At 38.5% G+C, this 18,321-nt stretch overlaps 1 protein-coding gene across 1 annotated transcript in view; it reads left to right on the forward strand.

Annotated features, from left to right (window-relative positions):
* The first annotated feature begins 14,584 nt into the window (after positions 1-14,584).
* LOC307156656 (NACHT, LRR and PYD domains-containing protein 3-like) overlaps positions 14,585-18,321 on the forward strand; it is a 49,980-nt gene continuing 46,243 nt past the window's right edge. Inside the window, exons 1-2 of the mRNA XM_079868135.1 lie at positions 14,585-14,679; positions 15,164-15,263. The gene's annotated coding sequence lies outside the window, so the exon portion shown is untranslated. The remainder of the gene's footprint in view (positions 14,680-15,163; positions 15,264-18,321) is intronic.

Genomic DNA, 18,321 nt, shown 5'->3' on the forward strand with positions numbered 1-18,321 from the left:
GTCTTTGCAAGCCTAAGTGAGAAACAAAATGCTGTTCTTTTTCTATTTAACAAAATGCATATTTGCAATAAAACATTCCCCTTTTCAAAGCTACACTATGTGTAGGTGTCTCCAACGCATGCAATTTGAAGCATCCGTTCGGAAAAATGCTTCACCTAAAATGCACCGCAATTCAAGTGATGCAAGCCAAATGCAGCGTTCTATTGAAAATGAATGTATGTATTTCTGCCGTACCAAACTGCAATGAAGATACATGTTTTACAGTAAGTTGACTTAACTGTATTGTTATAAATTGTTGGCACTGGCACTTATAAACACTAAATGTGTAAAAATTGCAATAAATAGGCTTAGTTTTGGAGCCAAATGTTGGAGTTGGAATAAATACCTCTGATTTTTTGAGAAATAAAAGCCAAATGCTTGATCATTTTACAGCCACATCATTTTCGTTATGCATTATTTGTTTTGGTTGTTTAAAAACACACAATTTTTTTTTATCCGATTAATCGATCGATTAAGTGCTAGATTAATCAATTACAAAAAGAATCAATAGCTGCAGCCCTAGTAAGAGGTGTATACACTCAGCAGTCTCACCTCAATCCATTGACAGTTTTGCAGCATCCCCCCACCACCCTTTCTCCACGCTTTTAGTCCTAACCACTTACATACGGGAGGAGTACTCTAGGTTTGGGCTGAGCTCGGAGCCCTCCCCCCGGACAGCACGCCAAATACGCATTAAACTTTACCCCCTCAAATTGTATGTAAGTGTGAACTCGTGAAAGTGCCTTTGAGTGTTGAAAATCAGCTGTAGCTTGGTTCGAAAATGTGAAGTTTGACAATCTGCAGGGAGAACAGAAAATGTTAATTATGTAGTGTAGGCTAGCTAAGTTGATATAAGATTTAAAAAGTGTTCCCCACAATAGTGAGAGATTCCCATTTCCTTACTTAAAAAAGCGGGCGCGTTTTGCTGGATTTTCTTCACATTGTAGCACTATAAACTTAAATTACTCCGTCATTTATGGTCATACAGAAAAAAGAAATATAAAAAAGGATCTGTGATATTTTTACTTTTGTATGTGTCCTCAAAACATTGTGCTTTTGTAAAATAAAGAAAATAAACAGGGTGTGCGTTCTGCCTCTCCGTCGTGGTGAACTTATTTTTCTTGAGCACGTCTATAAACTGAAACAAAACTCAGCGAATACTTGTCACACATTTATGAGCCATATACCTTTATAAACATTTAAGTGTGTAGGCCTACTTTTAAATGATCGGATTCAAACTGAAAACAAATATTCTCTGTTTAAGTAATTTGTATAAAACCAACAAGATGTCCAGCTTCTCAAACGCTTCCTAATTATTTTTAATTTGAACACGCCCACTCGCGCAAAAGAGATTGACATGCAAATCTCCACATGGAACGCGATCGCGCTCCTTAACTCAAAAACAAAACACCAAAACACTTCACAAGTCTCTGCTTTTCGTCGAGTTTGAAAGATGCGCCGTGAGCTTACATTGGATTTAGGCTACCTCAGAAGAAGAAGAACGCGGTTTGAAGACAAGAAAGATGTAAGGTAAGAAATTCTTACATATTAGTTTGTTATTGTTGCATAAATTTCACATTGCAGTTGAACTGTTGCTAGATATATGGTGAATATTATAATATTTAGACCCATGTTTACTGTTACTGTATTTGTGGATATCTGCTCAAATGTAGATGTAAATGGTAACCATAATGTTTTATATTTTGGATCACGATCGCGTTTGAAAAGCACCAAACGGCTTCATGTTTTTACTATTATCTCATTTCATATCATCATAACGAATGGAAACATTTGAAGTAACATGATAATCAATATATTTTTCTCTAGCTTAGTTGCTACTGAAATATTTTGGAAGATTTATAGGCTGCTATAGGTTATTGTTTATTATTATTATGTTATTATTTTATGCAGCACTGCGCATAGCCTATGCCTACAAGGCACAACAAACCTGGTGTTCATTATATTATATATTGTTGGAAACATTTATGTGTGTGTGTGTGTGTGTGTATTCTGTGAATTTTAAAAAGCAATTTTAACCAGAAAAATCTCAAATTTATTCCCAAAATCGTGCAGGCCTTTCTCTTGATATCAGTATGTTCACTTTTTTTTTTTTTTTTCAGTCCTGCTGACTTCAACATTCACATGAGTCTCTGTACATGAACATGGTAAAGTGAAAATCAAACACTTTGGAAATGAAAGGTATGTACAATGTTTTTAGGAATGGCACAATGGTCTCTGTCTTTGGATCATTGTTTTCAATGAGTGCTTTTTTGTCATTTGTTGTGTATCTTTGGATTATGTTGTGTTGTAAATAAATCCAAAAAATCTAATAAAAGCCATTCTTTTTTAAATCTCCTCATTCTTTGTGCAAGGTTGCTCAGAATGATAGGGCCTGATAGCTCCTAATATGGCCGTTAGGGGAGGGTCTTTGTCTTTCTCAGGTGTGAAAAGCTTACATATTAATGAGCTCCCGCATAAAGCTTTTTCACACAAAACACGTCGTAAAAATTTTAAATCAATATATTGTCTTATCTGAATGAGCAGTCAGGGTGATTTTCACATAGTTTTAGAGCAAATATTCTAGGATACGTCATACAATTTTCAAAAGTCTTGTGAAGAAATAATCAGTATGGGTTTCATGACCTTATTTCAGTGAGAATTTTTTTTGTATTTTCACAAACCACGCATAAATGTCATTATCTCAAAACAACAAACTTTTACACACATGCTGCTGATATATTATTGTAGCAGAGTTTGTGCTGAATACAGTGTACTTTAGCCATGAAAATGTCACAAGTAACAGAAATAAGCACAAATGTCAGAGCATGTCAGAGCATGTCAGAACACCTCCAGGGCCCAGAAAACAGCTCAGACCCCAGAGGGTTAAAGGGGTATCCAGAATCGTAATCCAACAAGCAGAGGGTCAAGCACAGGAAGACAGTCCAAACAAATAAACAAACAAACAAAACAGGCAGGGGTCAGAGGCACAAGAGTAATCCACGGGACAGGCAAGAAATCCCAAAAAAAACAAGAGACAAGAAAACCAGGGAAAATGCTCAGAAGTGCAGTGCAACAAAATACAAAACTTCGCAGTGAGTGAAGGGGTGAACCAGGCTTATATGGGGTGAACTAAACAAGAAGATGAGATACAGGTGAATGTGATAATGAGTGCTAATGAGTCCAGGCAGAGAATGATGGGAGATGTAGTCTGTGAGTGAACGTGAGAGTCTGGTGTGGAGTGCCCTCTGGTGGTTCTCAAGGGCACTCCAGCTGGTGACCGTTACAATAAGGAGGAGTTGGTCTCTAGACAAATGGTCTCCCTACACCCCCAAAAGGTGTAACCTCTGAATGCAAATTTCCATTGTTAGTACATGTTTCCATGTGGAAGGTTTGTCTAAATAATGAAATGCAACAGGAAGTTCGGGGCCTTTTCTGTACTTCAGATTGGTCCGTGAGGTTGAGAGGGAAACCTCTAAGCCTCATGTATTTCTTAAAGGTCCCGTTCTTCATGATCCCATGTTTCAAACTTTAGTTAGTGTGTAATGTTGCTGTTAGAGCATAAATAATATAAAGCTCAAAATTATAAAGCTCAAAGTTCAATGCCAAGCGAGATATTTTATTTAACAAAAATTGACTACAGTGAACGGCTCGTTTGGACTACATCCCTCTACTTCCTTCTTTAATGATGTCACTAGAACCGTTTTTTGACTAACCTCCGCCCACAGGAATGCTTCCTCAACTCTACTGGCTACTTGCACACTTCTTATAACTTACTGTTTACTCAGCTCTTACGGTGATTTTCTGAAGTAAAACTGACGCTTCATCTTTTGTGTGATGTACAATAAACTTTATTAAACTCATCAGTATATGTTTGATCATCATTCAGACAGCAGACTTGTAACGTTAGGCTATTAATAAATAATGGATACATAGCCTACAAGCAGATGACAAATACGTTATAATAACCGTAATTAAACTACTAAACTATACCTGTTTCATCTCTATACAGCACTCTGACTCTGTAGTCATTATTGTCCGACTCGAAATGAACACCGTTACTGAGAGTTTCTGATATTATCATCATTCCGTGAGATGAAATTGTCCTGAGAGACAATGAAGCTCCGCCCCCTGCGTCGTGCAGCAGAAGCTCATTTGCATTTAAAGGGCACACACTGAAACAGCTCGTTTTTCTGTGCCCCAAAAAATGACAATTTAAACATGCTGTAAAAAATTATCTGTTGGGTATTTTGAGCTGAAACTTTACATAAACACTCTGGGGACATCAGAGACTTATTTTACATCTTGTGAAAAGGGGCATAATACGGGACCTTTAATGTTGGGTTTGCATCTTTTCTTTATTCCAGAGAATTTGATGTTTTGTATCAATTATCTTTGAATTGATTATGAAATTGGCATGATACATTTACCTGACATAATAAATTGTTACATTTGATTATACTAACTGACTTTGACATTATTTTCATTGAAGAGTTAAACGGAATAGTCAAACATTCGCTCATAATTAATGATCCACAGATATCAGTGCGAGCTTACAATGGGTACTGTAGATTACCGTTAGATGACATACCAAATCAATGGAAAAACGGTATTTCTCAAAAAATAAACAGCGACATTTAGAAACGATAGCCGTTGCAGAACTCTGCAGTCTCGTTAATTGAATATTTTTACTATATTTTGACTGAAAGGAAGTAAGGAACCATGGACAATGGTTTACAATGGCGAGAAGCCTACAGAATATAAAGCAATAAAAACAAGGACAAAAAAAATATCTGATTAAATGTTGAGTAATGTAACACTTAAAGTTGAAAAAAATGAGTGACAAAAGAGAAAAAACAATGCTCCAGATTGGCAGAAAGAAAAACGTGGTGCAGACACGAAATGTACTTCCCATTGAAATACAGTAGATTGAAAGTCATGCTGAGTGACACGAAAAAAAAGGGGAAATTTGTGTTCACAAACATGAATCAATAGATTAAATTTCATGACTATGTCACAAATTGCCATGAGACTGGGTTGTACCAGCATAGTTTGAGGTAGATTGAGCTGTTCCTGCATCTTGCGGAGCTCTCGTCGTCTTTGCCAGCTGTGAGAGAATGCTCCATTCATTGAACGACAGATGCCAAAAGCACAATCAGTTCTTGCCTTTTCCTTTTGTAGTGAATAATTCACTGCCACATTCAAGTTATGGCCAAAACAGTTTAGCCATGGCCATTTGAGTTCCGAATGGCCGCAACGATATTGGCCTAGTTATCAGTTGTGATGCAAGAAATTTTACTCTCTTCTGTCCCAATCACGCACAACCTCTGTCAGCGCCTCAGCCAGAACATCTGCAGTGTGGTTCTCCAGGACAAATGTTGTGTCAAGACATTTTGCGTTCAGTTTCCAATCCTCTGAAATATAATGGACTGTAACGGACATGTAGGGGGTCATATTTATGCTTGACCACATGTCTGTGTTAAAAGCGCCAAAGTCAACTGATTTTAAATCCTTAATGATGATCTCACTTGTTTTGTTGTACAGATCAGGGATAGCAGTTTTGGAGAAATTCTTGCGCCCCGGCAGCTCATACTGTTGGTCAAACGTATGAAGTAGTTGTTTAAAACTTTCCTTTTCAACTGTATGATAGGGAACTATCTCCTTTGCGATATACTTAAAAACAGCTGCTGTGCACTGGGCCCATTTTTCACTGTTTCGTTTGTACTTGGTGCTCTTTGAAAAAGCTTCGACGATGGATGGCTGAAGTGTTGGATCTTTGCCAGCTGTCACTGCAGCTTTTTTGGTGCTAGTTCAGCAGCCTCAGCGGGGTGGTGAGTTCGCAAATGTACGAACAGGTTAGTTGTTTGAGACTCCCTCACGGACTCAACTTTCGTGCAAAGTTTGCAGATTGCTTGTGTTATGTCCTCCAGCTCGCCATTCGCATCTGATTTAAAACCAATAAATTGCCAAATAGGTGAAGTGACATTTTGCTTGTTAACCAACTCCATCTTTGCTTGCAGAATTATTGACAATGATTAAAATTTCCAGTGCGTCATTTCCCGAGATAAAAAGTAATGTAAATTAATTAGATAATTCAATTAGTGAAATGTGTAGAAAAGTACATAAATAAGTTGAAAAATTATTAAATAAATTATGAAATAAGTAAATTATTGCCCCGCCTGCCCCCACGCGATAATATTGTGTATCGCCGATCTCACAGGCTGACGATGTGTCGATCTGAAAATGAAGCATTTCGCCCAACACTAATAGTCAACATCAACCAAACTGTCCTAAAATTGAATGTTCAGCCCTTGAATAGATACAACATGATAATAACAAATGAAAAATCTGACATGAAAAAAAAAAAAAAATCAAAGCAACGTAAAAACTATGATAATGGGAAATGACATAGCACAGTGGGAATTAAGACAATTCATGAAGGAAAATAAAAATAGAACTAAAATACCTTTTAAAATAGATCCAAATGGGTACTCGGACGCAATCTGCCAATACTGCGGACCCAATCTGCCAATTATACCTAATTAATTTAAGGCTACAGTTTAAATTAAAGCAAATATTAACACTAGGGGTGTCTCCGACTAAGGATTTACACATTCGAATCAGAATTGTCGAATCTTTCTATAGTCGACTGATAGTCGAATCATCTATGTGTGTGTGAATGGCTTGGGAGGGGCACGACACTAAGTAGTCAGCAGGTAAAACTATTTTTATTTTATTTTACACACTGCACACAGCAACAACTTTTAATAAAGCGACCAAAACTGCCTGCCAACTGACAGACGAACTGACAATGGCTTTCTTATGTAAACCTCCATGCGTATCGACCATTTTTTACAGTCTATAGTATGGACGCGTATTTCGCATGCATAACCGTCTCTCTTTTGGGAACTGTGTATCCTGGCTCAAGTGTGCGCATTCATTCTTTAAAACCTTCACCATCCACAACATTCACTGGCCTCATGTCGAGCGCAATAAACTCAGCAATTTTGTCTGTGATTTCTCTTTTGCTTTTCTCGGACAATGGCGGTCTCAAATCTAGCTTTCTTTGAGTTAGTTTTGGCGCAGCTCCGGTACTACTACTAAATTAACTGCCGTCGTCAGTCTGATGCTGTGGGTGGATCTAGAAAAAAGACAAACATATTTTAAGTCCCAACATATGATATTACTATTCGTAAATTAAAAGCGCCATTATATATGAAAGAGTGAACTGTCTTTATTGGTAAGAAACTTACCCGTTTGGAAAGCCATGTTTGTTGTTGATGAGTGGTAGGACATGAGCTGTTGGCACAACTTGCATTTTACTTTTTTTGGATCATCTTTTACCCTTTCAAAGTGCATCCACACTTTAGATTTTCTTATTCCAGACATTAAGTAATCCCTGCCGCCAAGATGCTCCTCGTCTGTCACGGATCAGGGAAAGTGAAACTTAAATCTGACACAGGGGTGGTTGGATTTATTCACACACGTTAAAAATATTTATTGAACGCTTCTTTCTTTTCACGTTTTTTTTTTTTTTTTTTTTTTTTTACAGCATTATCATAACTAGTGCAAAATGCCCGTGCAAAATCAGTTTTTGTGTGTGTTTTTAGTAATTGTTGGTTTGGTGTGATTGAATGCTCATTGTTACAATTACACAGCAAAAGTTCAGTGACATTTTTATTTGTGCATGGTAGAAAGCACACATTGAACTCCGAGAAAACGCTATGCTTGAGGAAACAGTTTGTGAAAAGGCAACTACAAATGATGCCCGTGTAAGAGACTGTGAACGCATTGAATAGGATATGTTTAGTTGGTGAATAGCATAGGCTACTATTACACAGTAGTGATAACGTTAAGCGCACCAGAATGAAATATAATATTCAGAAGTAAACAGCATAGCTAACATATAGATTAAGTTAACATCCACAAATGAATAAGCATGTCGATTCAGGGAGCAGTGCAAAGTGCCCGTGCAAAATCTGTTTTTGTGTGTGTTTTTAGTAGGTTTCTTGGTAAAGAAAACACATTTTTACTCAAATTAATCAAAATGGATTTATCACATTTTGGAACCAAATTATAATATTCAGAAGTAAACAGTGTAGATGACTGAGTGTTTATGTCAGAATGTTTATTTTTAAACCACAACCTTCTTGGGGCTTCTTTGACCGATACAACTCTCTAATGTCAGAATGTTTATTTTTAAACCAAAACCTTTTAAAAATGATATATTTAACGATATCTTTAGCATTTCTCATCCAAACAACGTCAAACTTGGCACTGCACTTACTCGTGCCCGTAGCGAGACACCTGTCAAGTTTGAAATCTATCGGACTAACGGTTCGAGAGATATGCGGTTAACAGACACACAGACAGACATACAGACACACAGACAGACAGACAGACAGACGTTCCTGTAATTTATAGATAGATTAAAGGCTGTATAACTTAATATAACCATACAAAACCAGTAGTTCTGTGTGAAATTAGACATTGAGCACCCCCATATTGCCAAAATGGTATGATCCTCGTTTCATAACACCCGCGAAGATTCGACTGTCAGATCGGTGGTCGAATCAGGCTCCGCATATCGGTGCATCGAATCTTCGACTATTCGGGGTCACCATCATGAAGGTAATATGATGCCATAAAGAATCGCATGCGCAGGGTAAGATTTGTGGAACTGTACATAAGATTGCAAGTGTAAATTAAATTTGCATGCGCAGGGTAAGATTTGTAAAGGTGTAAATCGCCTTTTAAGTGTAAGAAAAAAATATTTGCAGCATTTTACTGTTATTCGTAAGTGTAATCCATGTATTGTGAAACTGCAGCTTCATGCTAACGCAAAATAAATAGGATCTGTATTCTTCTGACTTCCATTTTTCCGCGCTTACACTTTTGGTTCGGTTTTTGCGCACAAATACGGCCAAAAGTATTGCAGGCCTATGAACAGCAATTTGCAACTGAAAGCAACAGAGTCAGGAACTGCAAAACAGATTCATTGCGTAAAATCAAACTTTGTGTAAAAAAATAAACTGTTGCAAATGTCTAAATGACTTCTTGTGTGCATGGGTCAAAAAAGTTCCCGAAATAACCAGATTTGTACAGTTGCGTCTTTCTTTTACATGCGCTTCCAGTTTTGGCACGATTCTCTCACTCACTGAGTTTTGCAAGTGCAAAGAGGAGGGCGGGTCCACCTTCTTCATGTAGCCAATCAAATGAGCTTCTCGCTGACTCTAGGTTTACTCTTATCTGACTGGTTCAATGAACACGCCAGCCACCAGAACACATCTTATTCTTCATTTGGCTCAGAAGCGTTCTCGTTGCCAAAATGATACTTTTTTTTATTTAGCACCAAAAAGGGTTCTGCTATTGTTACAAGCTGAAGAACCCTAATTTGGTACCGTTTAGAAGCATTTTTCATGGCTCCACCGGAGACCCTCTGATGTGCGGCTCCACCGTTTATATATTATTTCTATAACTGTATCCACTGTATGTCCGAGTGATTTCACTGTATTCCTCCTTTTGATTCTAAACTGAACTCAAATGGCACTGAGAATTGGATAATAGACCAACATAAATGACTTAATTGGGGAACTTGAGAGATGAAACCATGCTGATGGCTTGGGTCTGTTGGAGTAGTGAGTTTGATGTGATTAAACTCAAGGTTCTGTGGGGTGTGGACTGGACTGACTCCATTCCTAGAGCTTCCCAACAAATCTTTGGGGTTTGGACTGATGTGGCAGTGAACCCGAGGTTACCCCGTGAGTCAGTCCTAGAGCTCCCCCTGTCCGATTTTAGGGGGAAATCGGGTCCATCGGAGACGTCCAATAGATTTCTTAGGCGCACTGAAAGAACACCACAGACACAGTGTAATCACCATGGTAAAATCTCACAGTAAAACTGGGAGTTGTGAAAAATATACACCGGTGTTTTGCCAGATGAGAAGTTTATCTATTTATCATGTTTTTACTATTTTAATTCATTTTATAACTGTTTATAACTGTTAATTTTCCTTGCTTTTATTGTGTGATTATTTTAGTTCCTTTCTGTGTAAAGCACTTTGAATTGCCATAGTGTATGAAATGTGCTATATAAATAAACTTGCCTTGCCTTCAGTGCCAGCGACTCCGCTCAGTACCTCCGGTCTTCCGTCTTTGGATCCACCAGCTCAGTCTCCGTCGCTCGTCACCCAGAAGTCCACAGCCTTGCCAGCAACATCTGGGCCCGTCCCTCAATGGACTCTGCCGTGGGCTGTCCGCTCTGGGATGCTCTGGGTCTGTGTCATCGGCCAACCACCATGTTCACCACCAGGGGTTCGGGTATCATCATCCCGCCTTGTCTGCGCTCACCACTCCTTCACCATCACCTCGCCCTCCTCCAAAACCCAATATGTTACCACTATGTTCTGTAAGTTTCTGTTTTCAAGGACCTGCAGTTTGTTTTAATTTGTCACGTGTCTTTGGTTATGGTCATTATTAGATCATTTGGTTTCCATGAATTATCTCGTTTGTGTTTATTTTGTTCCCTTGGATTCATTCTCTGTGCGATCACCGTTTTGTTTAGTTATGTTTGTCTTTGCCTGCCTGAGGTATTGTGATTAAACTTTGAGTGTTATGAACTTGATCTTTCTGTCTTCGCCATCCTGCCTGAAACACCACTGTGACATTGGACTGTATATACATTTGGCTCTACACCACTTTCTTCATCATTGTATTTGAGTTAACATTTATTTCGAGTAAGGAAAATAATTGATATGAACTGATGACAGTATGAATGATCATGAATGTGACAAGAGATCAGCAGAATGAAACACAGAGACGATCTCCTGATAGTGTGCTTTATTTTTCCACACAGTCTGACACTAAATGAATTATGCAGATCAGCGACGGTACACACACTCACAGTATCGCTGTTAAACACAGATGATCACAGTGTAATTCCAGTCGTTCAGGAGCTTCAGAGCTCAATCTGCTGCCTTCATCACCACAACATCTTCTTATGAAATGTAGGTGTTTTATCCTTTATTAGATCTCCATGAGCACAACAGCTTTATATGACAGGAGCGACACACACACACACACCCACACACACACACACACACACCCACACACACACACACCAGCCTCTGTGCCTCAGCTCACACTGAAACATCTCTATCATGAACATGACAAAGTCAAGATGATATTTGTGTGTGTTTATAATCAAAGACACACAGAAGGTGTTCAGGGTCAATATGACAGACTGAAATGTGTGAAATATTTCTGATCGTAACGAATCCTCTTGAGATTAGACAGAATCAGCTGGAAGGAAGACATCTGATATCAGCGAGTGTTTGTTTCAGTCTCAACAAGCTTTGATTCTCAGTAGAGACTGTAGTTTCAGACTCTGCTTTATTCAGTCTTTCTTGGAATATTATTATTTATCACAAACTCTGTGCTTTTACTTCACGACAACTGACTTTCAGGACGTTATGAACAGGGATCGTCTTGTTTTCTGCAGGAACAAGACAACACAAGAAGATGGAAACCAATCTCTGATGGAAACATTAATGACACAGAATCGTAGGTGAAATTCACAACATTGTATGTCACATGATGTAATCTCTGGATAATCCTGAATCGATTAGAAGACCATATTTCAGACTCATAAGAATCGACTCAAATGTCACATCAGCTGAGAAACTGAGCTTCTCCAAACACTGAATCAACTGAACTAATAGTTTGACAGAATGATCCGATGTCATACCTTATTAATCAAATACGTGTATGTTTGTTCAGAGGGAAAAGACTTGAAGATAAAGAAGACCAAAGCAGAGAAGTGCAGTGATGAAGAAATGCATTTAGAACAATGACATCTGTCAAGCTGACACTGCTGTAACAGTGGATATCAATTAGAGCTTAGATTCTCTGCCCGAGCCCGAGCCCGGACTCGACCCGACCCGACCCGCGGGCCGGGTCGGGCCGATATTTCCCGCCACTGTATTCGGGCCGGGCCGGGTCGGGTCGGGTCGGGCCCTTGATAGGCTAAAGCACGTTACGTGTCATGCGCAGCGTCTCGTCCACTCTCACTCGCAGTCTCGCACGCGTGACGCATCACACCTGCTGTGCGTGCTGTAGGCTACTATTCTGCTGCTTAAGTGCAACATGGAGCTTGAAGAAGCAAAGAAAAAAATTTAAACAGAAGAAATAACTTTGAGCAAGTTTGGAGGAAAATCGGAGGTATGGAAACATTTTAAACTAGTCGTGCGGAGTGACAATATGTGTTGGCTTTGTCTCGTGCATTAAATGCGGCACGATGCTCGCCTGTGACAGCAAAAAAAACCGGGACTTCGACGATGAACAGACACATGAAGCAGTCTTGCCATGGCAGAAATTATGATAGTAGTCAGCCTCAGGCCTCAATGTCCTCTTTTGTTACTTTTCCGATCCATTCAATTATTTCTGAATAAACAATGCAGTTTACATGCTTCTTCCTTGTCGCATTATTCATAAGATAAATAAATGCACGCACATGAACTTGATAAATGTTACAGATATGTTTACTATGCACAAACAAATGCCTTTCCTTTACATGTGCAAAATTCAGAATTAAATGAATGTGCTGCAATTTGTACAAAAAGAGTGTCTGTAGTAACCTACGTGTTTTAGCTATTAAATTAGCACATTTAGTTTCAAGTTTGTTAAGTTTCGTTTTGAAGAAAGCTTTTCTTTAAAGTGAATTTCGTTTTGTATAAATTGTATCTTAATTTTAATACATACCAATTGCCTGGATTTAATACATAAAAAGCAATAGGCCTATAGCAGACAATATAATCATGACATGCAATCGCCGGCGCGTCGCGGTCACTTACAGTACACCATTTGAAACTCGTAACACACGCTGTCACCGAATTTACAAATCTTGCTTGTTGCTCACACACATATTATGTTGAAATAACAATATGTTGTAGTAACATTATTAATCTTTAAGAATATTTGATTGAATGCTGAATGTTGTGTGTTTGTTCAATTTAATAAAATTAAAACTTTAATTGTGATAATTAAAATAACTGAATATTTAATATTGAGTGGGCAATTTTTGCTCATTTATTAATAGTATTTATATAATATATATAACTGTGCAGCTCCCCCCTGTAGCTTAAATGATCTAGCACAGCAGCACCTGCGTTAAAAAATATTCTGGCGCCGCCCCTGGTTATAACGGCCCACATATGGTCGGGTTTAAATCGGGCTCGGGCTCATAATTACAGTGAATGTGTCGGGCCGGGCCGGGCTCGGACACAACGTGCTCGGGCTCGGGTAGGGTCGGGCTTGATTTGTTGGGCCCGATCTAAGCTCTAATATCAATAATGGGGATCATCTTTCAGGAAGATCACCAGGGCTTTGAAATCAGGCCATAGAGCAACAATAAAAAAAATTTTTTAAAATAATACCGGAAAAAGCTTAAAAGGAGAAGTGAGAATATGGTTATGTAATGTGAGTAAGTGTAAGAACAGTGTCAATAGTGTGAGTCTCGCACTGAATGTCTGAGAGTTGGCAGCCCTGGCACTAGACTAGATTTGGAATTAAACTTTAATCCCCAAATCACAGAAGCGAACACCATATGAGATGCCATGAGATCTCTTATTTATTATTATTATCTTATTAATCAAATACGTGTATGTTTGTTCAGAGGGAGAAGACTTGAAGATAAAGAAGACCAACGCAGAGAAGTGCAGTGATGAAGAAATGCATTTAAAGAGAATCCGTTACATTCAGACTGTGATTCATATGGACATTTCTGTATAATGTCATTGATCTTGACTTATAATATTATGGCCAATATTTCTGGATTTAATTGAAGGTTTGAGAATGCTACTTCTCTTGAAGTTTCTCGAAAGCAGAAGACTTTGCTGACTGACTGAATTCACAAACTCTCTACTTGCTCTACTTAGCGCTCTTGATAAATGTCCACAGGCCGACTCTCATCACTTAATTCAGAATATAAACCATTCCTGGAGACACTTGATGTGACTGATGTCTGGAGATGGACGGGGTTTATTTGTTGTTGATATCTGAGGTAAAGCTGTGGTAAAGTATGCAAACATCACGTGAGCGTCACTACGGGAAGCAGAAAGTGTCTTCAGACTTCACGTCTCTGTTTTCAGCGACTCTCGCTGATCGGTTACATCAGCCGATGTCCAACACACCTAACATGACACATTCACAAGAGGAGCACATGGCAAGAACACATGAGGGAAAAGGGAATCACATGACAGGGACCATGACTATCGGTAAATGACTAAATTAAAGACATGAAACATGAAAGTGAAAACAAAACCCAAAGCAGCGTGACTTTTTTCCTTCAATTATCTACAGTCTTCTGCAATGCCCTCCAAATCTCTTGAAGCCTGACAGTGCACTTGGAGAGCCAAATAAGAGGCACAGAGACCAGATAGCTGCTCAGTTGTTTCTCAGTTTAATACAGTTGGACAGAGGATATGTGTGTCAATACACGCGTTAGCCTGTTTTCTGCTTGTGTCAAAGTTGCAGCAGGAAAATCATAAAGAGGAAGAGAAAGTGTATACAGCGCACAGAATGCAAACTCAAACAGGGTGACAGAGAGCCAAAACATTTTTTACACGGGAACAAATATCACATCACGGTAAGTCTTTCATTAATCTTCAGGATTATAATGATATCGAGCTCTAGGGTTTCTGCTTTTAGTTTAGATTAATTTACAGACTCTTTACAATCTGAAATATACAGAGGTGGAAAGTAAACATGTAAATGTTCAACACTTCTGCTCTTCTGTAGGCCAGGCGTTGATTCACAGACGATCAGCTTTAGTGAGAAGATCGATTATGACAAACAGATGTATTTTTGATGGCTACAGAAAATCTATACTCTCCAATTAAAGTGTCTGGATTGTGATATTTAAAGGAAGAAGGCATAAGGCAGTAAATAAATTATTTAATGTTTTTATTTCACCTATGTGAAAATGCTCAATAATAATAATAATAAACTAGATTAAAGTTTGTTGAGACAACCTTTAATTTGGCTTGACAAAGTTTGGACCAGAAAGTTTGAAGAAGTTTATAGTAGTTTGAAGTTTAAATTAGTTTGAAGTTTAAAGGAGCTGTATGTAGTTTTCAGAGACCTCTAGCGGTGATGAGCGAGCACTGTGAGTACCGGCCAGACAGACGCAACACACCGGAGAAAGCATCACACAACATCCTGGAAACTAAGGTAAACTCCCACTGCAACGTTACAATAATAGACTACTTTTATCAGCTTGTCGTTGAACTAATGCTCCATGTTCGTACCATGATAAGTATGGAACCCTATCAACCGTGCCGAATTTTGCCACTGCAAGCACCACTTCACATTGTCTTCAGGAAATATACATTCTAGGTTTGTAGATAAGGTTTCTCCATGATTCAAATGCCCTGCCGATGTTGAGACGTTTTTTTTCACTCGAAGTTCATCCGATTCACGTCTGGCCTTACGAGCTTCAGCAGAAAAAAACGTTTTTTTGTTTTTTATCAATATGTGGAGTTTGTGTTGGAGTCTGTGTTGTGCTGGGAGCAGGTCGTTTCTTAGTGTTATCAGACATGTCATAAAATGCATAAGTCATAAGTTGCAGTGTCGTCGCTGTTGAGTGCAAAGTCAGTAGACGAGGCGAGAGGCTCGTGAGCGCGCGTGCAGGTCACGTCACTGGATTTTACGGCAAATCCGACCTGGCACCTTCACATAAAAATAAGAATACTTGCTTTCAGATGTAATAGCAAAACCCGCAAAGTGGATCATTTTAATGTGTGATTACAATCCCTTCACACACAGGCAATAAAAAAAGGATTCGTTTTAGTAGAAAAACTACATACAGCACCTTTAATTGTTTAAAGTAGTTTAAAGTATAGTTTGAAGTAGTTTAAAGTTTGATAGATAGATAGAGGAAGTATTTGCAAGCTCTCCCACTTGGAAATCATGGAGGGGTCTGAAATTGTCATCGTAGGTGTATGTCCACTGTGAAAGACATAATCTAAAAAAAAAAAAAAAATCCAGAAATCACAATATATGATTTTTTAACTATTTATTTGTATGATACAGCTGCAAATAAGTATTTGAACACCTGTCTATCAGCTAGAATTCTGACCCTGAAAGAACTGTTAGTCTGCCTTTAAAATGTCCACCTCCACTCCATTTATTATCCTAAATTAGATGCACCTGTTTGAGGTCGTTAGCTGCATAAAGACACCTGTCCACCCCATACAATCAGTAAGAATCCAACTACTAACATGGCCAAGACCAAAGAGCTGTCCAAAGACACTAGAGACAAAATTGTACACCTCCACAAGGCTGGAAAGGGCTACGGGGAAATTGCCAAGCAGCTTGGTGAAAAAAGGTCCACTGTTGGAGCAATCATTAGAAAATGGAAGAAGCTAAACATGACTGTCAATCTCCCTCGGACTGGGGCTCCATGCAAGATCTCACCTCGTGGGGTCTCAATGATCCTAAGAAAGGTGAGAAATCAGCCCAGAACTACACGGGAGGAGCTGGTCAATGACCTGAAAAGAGCTGGGACCACCGTTTCCAAGGTTACTGTTTGGTAATACACTAAGACGTCATGGTTTGAAATCATGCATGGCACGGAAGGTTCCCCTGCTTAAACCAGCACATGTCAAGGCCCGTCTTAAGTTTGCCAATGACCATTTGGATGATCCAGAGGAGTCATGGGAGAAAGTCATGTGGTCAGATGAGACCAAAATAAAACTTTTTGGTCATAATTCCACTAAACGTGTTTGGAGGAAGAAGAATGATGAGTACCATCCCAAGAACACCATCCCTACTCTGAAGCATGGGGGTGGTAGCATCATGCTTTGGAGGTGTTTTTCTGCACATGGGACAGGGCGACTTCACTGTATTAAGGAGAGGATGACCGGGGCCATGTATTGCGAGATTTTGGGGAACAACCTCCTTCCTTCAGTTAGAGCATTGAAGATGGGTCGAGGCTGGGTCTTCCAACATGACAATGACCCGAAGCACACAGCCAGGATAACCAAGGAGTGGCTCTGTAAGAAGCATATCAAGGTTCTGGCGTGGCCTAGCTAGTCTCCAGACCTAAATCCAATAGAGAATCTTTGGAGGGAGCTCAAACTCCGTGTTTCTCAGGCCCCGTTTACACGTACATGGTTATTTAGAAAAACTGAGACATTTATCTTCGTTTGCACCCTTCGTTTACACGCAAACGGAGGATTCGCCAATGAAACCGATTCTTTCGAAAAACTCCGGCCAGAGTGGAGATTTTGAAAATCTTCGTTTGCCCGTTTGCATGTAAACTGAGAAAAACTGAGTTTTAGGCAGCGACGTCACAGAATGTGACTATTTTCGGGATTCTGATTGGCTAAGGTGGGCTTGAGCTTCTCGTTACACTGCCACCTACAGGTTTGGCATGCTCTTGACAGCATATACACAGGTTCGTGTGCACAATGTTATTTTTGAAAACAAAGAGGGGCAGAGGTGGGTAGAGTATCCAAAAACTGTACTCAAGTAAAAGTACAAGTACTTATAGAAATATTTACTCAAAGTAAACGTAAAAGTAATAATCTTAATAGTTACTTGAGTAAGAGTAAAAAAGTATCCAATGAAAAAACTACTCAAGTAGTGAGTAACTAGTTACTATATATATATATATATATATATATATATATATATATATATATATATATATATATATATATATATATATGGGTCAATGACAAATAAGATTTTCAAGAAGTAAAAAAATACATTTTAAGCAAAACAGTTTTAAAATGCATTTTTATGTCCAAAAAAATGTATGGTGTTGATTTATATTGGTTTTACAGCATTTTAGGCAGCATTAATTCATTATTAAACAAGATTTCTGATTTTACCACCCAGAAAATGTCAGGTGGTGCGACCATATATTAATTTAAAATAATATACATTTAATGTAATTATCATTACTGCGACTTGTAAATATGAATCATTGTAGCGTCTAAAATGTATATCACATGGTAAATTCCCTTTCTATTTCTTTATTTATTGCCCTTTTATTCCAAATCATATAAACGGCTGCTTTTCTGTGTGTTCAAACACCCATTTTTCCATAAGGACTTTTTATGTTTTGTTTTTAACTGTAAAAATAATTTGTATATGTTATATAAAGGTTTACCGTTATATTTCTTACTTCATTTTGCAATTGCAGTGGAAATTGATACATTTAAATGTAAATTTGCTGGTTGCACCACCTGACAATGACCGGTCGCACCACCTGACGTTGTGA

This window comes from Squalius cephalus (genome assembly GCF_949319135.1).
Source record: "Squalius cephalus genome assembly, chromosome: 4".
NCBI classification, from domain to species: domain Eukaryota; kingdom Metazoa; phylum Chordata; class Actinopteri; order Cypriniformes; family Leuciscidae; genus Squalius; species Squalius cephalus.